Raw genomic sequence first — 8,040 nt, 5'->3', positions numbered from 1 at the left:
GCACATCCTGCAATGTGACTATCGTGAATTTGTACATCGCGATATCGATGCTTAAACGACACATCGTGCAGCCCTACTCAATACCGTAGTTGAAACATTATAATGTAACTTAAGTTTTGAAAGAGTTAAAACGGCTTGATGTTGGTTGTAAATTTGGTGCTTGGACTTCCTTGTTTTTAATGCTGTGTCAAGTGATAAGCAGTTGGTGTAAATGTTTTTTCTAATTGCGTAGATTAGTTTTACTGTACAGTAGCCATACGACAGAGTGAGTGTCTATAGTATTCAATCCCTTTATTCAGGCCCCTTTACGTTTCACATTTTAATTGTAAATTGATAAATTTATTTTCTGATGGCACATTAGACGAAACGCATCATAAAAACTATGTTGTAATATCTGATGGCAAGCACTGAACCCATACTGTACTGATTAAATTTGGCTGTAGATTCAATTTGTATCAAGGTCGTTTTTATTTCTCTTGGATTTCTTTTAATGACTTAAAGATTAAATTCTTAGAGCATTTCAAAACCAGACAAAAAAAAAAAAAACATTCCACTGATAATGTTCATAATTTTAGACAATTTAAGAATTGTAGCTCTGATCTAACCTTTCCGAATGTGTTATTACTGGTTAACTACAGGATACTTAACTTTACTTCAAACATAATTCATACTTTTAAAAGTAAGCTTACCATGTATACGTTTAATTGGTATGGTAATTAAAAAAAAAAAATTTGTGTGTATTTACTTATTGTGTGCTCTGTCAGGTTTAGGGTGGGTGTTTGTAAAAGCACTCTGTGACAACTTTATTTTAAAGGGCTTTATAATATATATTAGATTGACTTTGATAAGAGCAGCAAAATCACATTCAACGTACGTCTCTCATGGGTCATAATAATCAGTAAATTTAGCAACTAAATTGTGTAAGAATGAGTTAAATGCAGTATATGATTGTGGCAGTCTTAGTGGACTGAAATGGCTTGCAGTTGAAAATTGCATGTTGTTCAAGTTCATTTTTGAAGTTAAGATGAACTAACTTATTAAACCACCCTATTTTTAACAAACCAATATAACTTCCAGAAATACCATTATGAATTGGCCAGCTGGCCATATTATGACCTTTCTTTGTCTGTAGATTACACTGGTTTGTCCCCAGATTGGACATCCATGTGTACTTACTCATACACTAGTTGGTCAGGGTTTTGTCCCCAGATGGGACTTCCGTTAATGCCCATATAAGGAGTTGTCCCCGTGTCCCCACATGTGTTAACCTGACCTGTCCCCAGATTATCACCTACCCTTATTTTAATGAATTAATTACATTTTAAGTGAGATATTTATTAAACTTTTTTTTTTAGATTTTTTGATGTGTTTATCTAGTCTCTAGGATGTCAGGAAAGTGGTGTCCCCAAAATGTGGTAAATAACTGGTGCCCCCACGAGGCACCCCAAACAAGTATGTGTGTGTGTGTGTGTGTGTGTGTGTGTGTGTGTGGACAAACAGAGATGCAGGTTAGTTCTCCTCTTGACAGAGCTGCAGGAGAACATCACACAAGCTGCAGCAGGGCTGTCGAGCCTCCCAACGGAACGGTCCCAAAACCCCCTGTCTAAAAGCTTTAAACAGCTGCTTACAATTCCACAGAGTCTACGCTGCTCCTCTCTCAACAGGCAGTGCAAGTAAGGACCTTTGCAGGCTCTCCGCTGTTTGTCTCATCTTCGTGGCCTCTGGCCCCGCACGCAAACGCTTGCGCTTCTCGAAAACCGAGCCCCTTACACCTCACGCTACCCCACCCTGATTTCTCATTTACTAGTCCACACTTGTGCGCAGGCTGCTGAGAAATGGACGCCTGGTGTGAGGTCAGGTGTGATTCATCACGCTGCGTCTGGGCGAAGGGTTGACATTCGTAAAGGCACTCTCTCTGCTGCCATTGTAATTGAGTCTCCTTGTCTTTTCTAGGACACCAGCAAATATAACTATGTCAGGATGCCTCACAGCTATATATTACCCTGCTCAGTGAGAGAGACAAAGGGTGAGTTATCATTTGGGCAGCAGCTAAAGAGAGGGAGAGAGACACATCTGGACATCAGTAAGATGGGGTTTTGAAGGCCAGGGTGGTGCTTTTAAAAGAAGGATTGGTTCAATAAATGAAACTCAAATGCTACATTTAGAACATTTTGAAGAATGCATTTTTTATTTTTATTTTTTTTGACAGGCCTGGTATTTTTTTGCCAATAACTTGTCTCAGATGTTTTTTTTTCTAAATAAATATTTTACATTAAGATAAATCAATTATAAAAACATTTTTATGTATTTGAGATTTATTGATACAAAATATAATAAAAAAAATAAGATAAGATAAATTATAGTTCCCTATCTGTCGGTCACTACGAGTTATGCCGAACGACATATGGGGTCTCACTTGGGGGGCCATCATCTCTGAGTTTAAGAGAAAACGCCAATGAAAATAGTGGCTAGTGGATTTAACATACCTGAGCCACTCCCCGTGCCAACGGGTATAAAAAGGGCGACAGGTGCATCCACTCATTAGATTTTTGCTTTGGAGCCGAGAAAGCTATGAAAGCTGTTATACTCCACAAAGCCATTCTTCTGCTGTGTGTCGGGAAGCTGTTCTGGTTGGCGGTACGGCGCAAACAATGTCCCTTGTCCCTTTCAGCAATTCCCCTGGGTTCTTCAACAAATAGAGAAGATTTCCTAAAAGAGCAAATCACGGACGATTCGCGTCTTTTTAAAGACGCCGTTTCGTCCGTGTCCTTCTGGATGCTGTGGTTTCCTGTTCTCTGACAACGGGCACTTTTTCATAAAAGAGCAATTTCCCTTTCCTCTGAGTTGCAAGGCAATGAGCGACACACTGCCACCTCATTCTTACCCACAACGCCCCCTTTTGCCAGCGGTTAAGAGGTCGTGGTTTGGAGACGCTACACCTCTCCACGCGTCTCTATCTAGTTCCTCTGGGAACACGAGTAGTGTGGCCGTGATGACTCGGAACGCGATGCCTTCTGGGCCATCCGACACAACTCCACATCGCTGCACCACTGCAGGTATGTCGACTGTCCCTTTGGTGCCACTTGTACAGTGTTTGGGAGCATGGCTTGCGCTAACCCAACCTGTCACGCTGGCTCATTCAGACGGTCTGGCTCGGTTACGCAATTCAGTTCACCTGGTGACCTCCAAAGTTCAATGGCATGCCTGAGACTTTGGTGTCAGTCCGGGACGCCTCTGTCTTGCGCGAGGAGATTGCTGTCCTGCTGGCGAAGGATGCAATCGAGAAGACCCCCGGAGATGCCCGGTAAGAGTCGTGCTTTCTTTCCTGCAAGAAATGTTGGAGCATGGGCTGTCACCCTCCACCCTGAAAGTGTATGTGGCTACCATTGCAGCCCATCACGATGCAGTGGACGGCCGGTCCCTGGGGAGGCATGACCTGATCGTTAGGTTCCTGAGGGGTGCCAGAAGGTTACATCCTCCTAGGACACCCCTGATTCCCTCCTGGGACCTCTTTATTGTCCTGGCAGGACTTCAGAGGGGTCCCTTTGAGCCACAGGATTCAGTCGAGCTAGTTCCTGTCTCTCAAGACAGCGCTCCTGGTCGCACTCAGTTTAGCCTTCTCCAGCAGTGATATACTCTCCCTTTGGCCCCTTCGGTACCAAGGTCAGTGAATTTGCTCTGGGGCTTTGGGAAGGTTACGCCCCTTAAGCGTAGTTTTTGTGGCACGCCACGACTTGTCGACAATTGCAGAGCCACAGGGTTGTGACGGTGTTCAGGTGGTGGGGTTTTCCATAGGACGCCATATGTCATTCGACATAACTCATAGTGACTGACAGATAGGGAACGTCTCGGTTACGTACGTAACCCTCACTCCCTGATGGAGAGAACGGAGACGTTTTGTCCCCATACCACAACCTTGAACCGGTCGCTGTTGCCGGGACACGTTCTCGGCTCCTCAGTGTAAAGCCTAAGGAGTGGATTGACCTGTCACCCTATTTATACCCGTTGGCATGGGGAGTGGCTCAGGTATGTTAAATCCACTAGCCAATTTTCATTGGGGTTTTCTCTTGAACTCAGAGATGATTGGCCTCCCAAGTGAGACCCCATATGTCGTTCGACATAACGTCTCCGTTCCCTCCATCAGGGAACGAGGGTTATGTACGTAACCGAGACTTTACACAACATTTCTAAAGTTAGGGGTCAGTTTTTTATAAGAAATTAATACTTTTTTATTCAGCATGGATGCATTGAATTGATCAAAAGTTATAGTAAAGCCTTTTACATTGTTATAAATAAATCTAATTATATATATATATATATATATATATATATATATATATATATATATATATATATATATATATATATATATATATATATATATATATATATATATATATATATATATAGTGTAGTAGTTGGTCCCTGCGGGAAAAAGGAAAACAGACACAAGGAGGGGAGTTCAACCCGGAGGGTGTATATTTACAAGTGAGCAAATGCAAGGAAGTCGCCAGGGGATGCTTGACTGTACTCCTCAGGTCTATGTCTAGTAAAGAAATGCTCCTTTTCAGGCGTTCCCAGTGTTTGTGGCCCGGATGAGTGTGTGTGTGAAAGTCCTCTGAGCAGACAGGGATCAGTTTGTGTAGCGATCTGCCTGTGGAGTATCCGTAACACCAAGCTCTTTTCAGTCATTCTCTGGCAAAAAAAACAAAAGCACAAGCGTTAGTTTCAGTCGAAAGAAGAATCTGTACCTTTTCTGTGTCCACCGGGGTTCATATCCCTGTCTAGGAGATTGACTGATTGCCATCAGCTCAGCTTGGTGATATTCCTCAGCTGGTTTGTGTGTGTTGCCAGGGGCGACATATGATGAGATGCTGGCAACTCACCACACATATATATATATATATATATATATATTATCCTTTTTCAAGGGTAGTGTAAATGAAAAGAAACCACAACAAATCTTACTCTTGGCAAGAGTGTGAGCTATACAAATTGTAAGAGTATAAAACTATACAAATTACATGGATAATATTGCTCAGATACTTTGGCCTTGTGAAGTTTGAAGTGAATATTAAGTGAAATTTCTTTCATATTGAAAATACATGTTGATTCTTTGAGATCTGTGTTCTGTGAGATTATATGGTCTTTTTCTTAGAAGAAAAATCTAAGATGCCTGAAAGTTCACATTTATATTTATGCATTTGGCAGGTGCTTTTATCCAAAGTGTCCTACATTGCATTCAATTTTTATATTTGAACAGTTAATACATTGCCTGTGAATCAAACCCTTGACAGCATCTTGCTCTACTGTTTGAGTAATGTTGTCTACAATTGACAACCATGTTTTTGGTCAGGTTTTTTTTTTCCAAGAGATGTGTTTTCTCTCTCTCTCTCTCTCTCTCTCTCTCTCTCTCTCTCTCTCTCTCTCTCTCTCTCTCTCTCTCTGTCCTGTGTGAAACCATCAATTATCATCTCTCTCGTATGATGTTTACATTTCTGCAGAATTCTTTCCTTTTCAGCAGTTGACCCACATGCATTTCACATGCTTCTCACTGAAGAAGAAGAAGATAAAAAAGTAGTCTTGTAAGGTCAAGACCACAGCTGGGTCATGAAGTAAAAAAAAAAAAAAAAAAAGAGAGACAAAAAAGAAAGAAAAAAGTAAGAAAGAAATCAGACCTTTGTTGACATTCACGGGGCGAGGGGCTTTCTCACATTTGCAGAGGTCATTGGTAAGTAAACACCTATTAATGGTTACCTGCTTGACGAACAGATAAGCAGGTCACGGTAATTATTAAGCCACAGTTACAGTCCATGTGTGCACAAAAGCATACTTGTTGAATACAGGTCTGCGTAAATGCTACAAAAAAAAATAAAAAATCATTATAGAACAACAGCCTTTGAGCTGAATCAGAGCATTGAGACACACACACACACACACACACACCAGTGAGAGCCATAAAAAACACACTTGTCAACAGCCATTATTACATTCATGCAGGTACTGTATTGTGGGTGGCTTGCTGACTGTACAGCACAGTTAGAGAGAGAGAGAGAGAGAGAGAGAGAGAAGGAGGTGTGTGTATTTGGGGGGAGGGGGGGTTGTGATAGATAGAGAAAGAACGAAAGAAAAGAGAAAAAAACTTTCAAGTTCACAAGGTCATTTCCAGCCCAGGGATAAAGTAAACTGAGCGAAACTGCACAAGCTGCAACTTATCAGCCCGCCTGCATGCCAGAGCTTTCTTCTGTGTGTGTGTGTGTGTGTGTGTGTGTGTGTGTGTGTGTGTGTGTGTGTACATTTAACAAAACAAAACAGAACAAGATGATCACATTTGTTTAAAGTATTTGTATCTTGCTCCACTCAAAAAGTGTATTCTTAAACTTTCTAATGATGTACATGTTTAAATCTGGGGAAAAACAACAACACACACACATTATGGATATTAGGAATTAGACTTTTTGAACCCCTCTATTTGGAATAAATCATGAAATCAGGAAATAAATATTCAGTTTTTAAATAAATTGTTATCTTGGTTTGTTGCATTTGTAGTGCATAGTGTTATTTTAATGAACAAAATCTTCACCTTAATGATAGCAGATATTCAAGGTTTATTTCAAGGCTTTCCGCTCAGTGACAGGACACAGGCAATTTCTTTTCTTCCACTCCAATAATTTTTTATTTATTTATTTTTTGTCCTTGGCTGTCTTAAAAAGTGTCCATGGGGTCATCATAAGCACAATGAAAATGTGGTTTTATATAAATAAATAAATTGTTAAAAAATGTGGAGCTCTTGCGCTGGTGTAACAGATATTTACTCTTGAATCCTCCCTATAAACACACCACCCTAAAAAAAGCCATTTGACCTTTTTTCCATCAATTACTTTGAGATGTGGGTGTAAGTTTTGAACATTCAGAAATTCTGGACATAATCATAGCAACAGCTAATAAAACTTTTCCATTTCAACTAGAGCTTTTAATATCACAAAAAGTGGAGTATTCCACTGCACTACTAAATCCTCAAGAGCTTAATTCAAAATGTTGTTAATGTTTCTATAAATGGGTGGAATTTAATTGTTTGTTTACCCCCACTCCTTTCTGGAGGTCATTTATTACTTTAAATTGGTCTCCTATAATGTACTGTCACCACATTTTCTGTTCAAGCTGGGTTTTCTCAAGAGTGCTTTAAGTAAATCTCTGCTGTTTGGTATCTATGGCTGTGTTAATTCCAAAGGTCAGGGGAAACGTAGCAACTCTGGCTGTGTTAATTAAGAAATGAGAGGATTTCACTGGTCACCATCCTTCATGTTGCATATTACAATAGAAACTCCCTTAAAACGGTACTAAAAAGATACTTTGAAAGGAGTGAGGAAATATAAATGCCAGAAACCCTTGCAATAAATAACTGACTGGGAGAGCCGTCTATCTTACCCCGAAAAAAAAAAAGGGTTACTTAAAAAAATGAAGGGAAGGAAAGGGTCATCTGGTTTCCATTAGAAAGATAAAATGGTTCACTTGGAGCCTTTTACCAGCCTCTTTGTTTCTGGGAGGCATCCATGCTTCTCTCTCCATCATCAGCCAGTTGACACAACATTAAAGGCTTCAAACGGCCAAGTCGGGCCCCTTAATCAAAAACTAATTGTAATAGATATTGGAGGAGTGCTAACTCTGACCGCTCGGGCTTGTATCAGTGGTCCAAAGCTTGAGATACCCTTAAACACAACACAGACCTGATAGCTACCACAGGGTAGAAAGAAGAAGCATGCTATGCTCTATATCTGGCTGAAAAGACACATGCGCTGTGAAACCACACTCTTTAAGAGAAGTTCAGCACTGTCCTGTCCAGCGGTGTTAGTTAGCAACAAAAAAGGAATTTGAAAACATTAAATGAAAGTGGTCCCATTGAGGCATTAGGGAACAAGGCTGAAAGGCCTGGAGATAATGTCAGTTTGGGCAAAACACCCCACCAGCCTTAGAGTCTTATCAGTCCCAGGAGGATCGCTTCATATTCCTCTAAATATTTCTGGAGGACTCTCTTGAGGA

This window comes from Carassius gibelio, chromosome A18 (genome assembly GCF_023724105.1).
Source record: "Carassius gibelio isolate Cgi1373 ecotype wild population from Czech Republic chromosome A18, carGib1.2-hapl.c, whole genome shotgun sequence".
NCBI classification, from domain to species: domain Eukaryota; kingdom Metazoa; phylum Chordata; class Actinopteri; order Cypriniformes; family Cyprinidae; genus Carassius; species Carassius gibelio.
Note: the sequence above shows the minus strand (reverse complement) of the source record.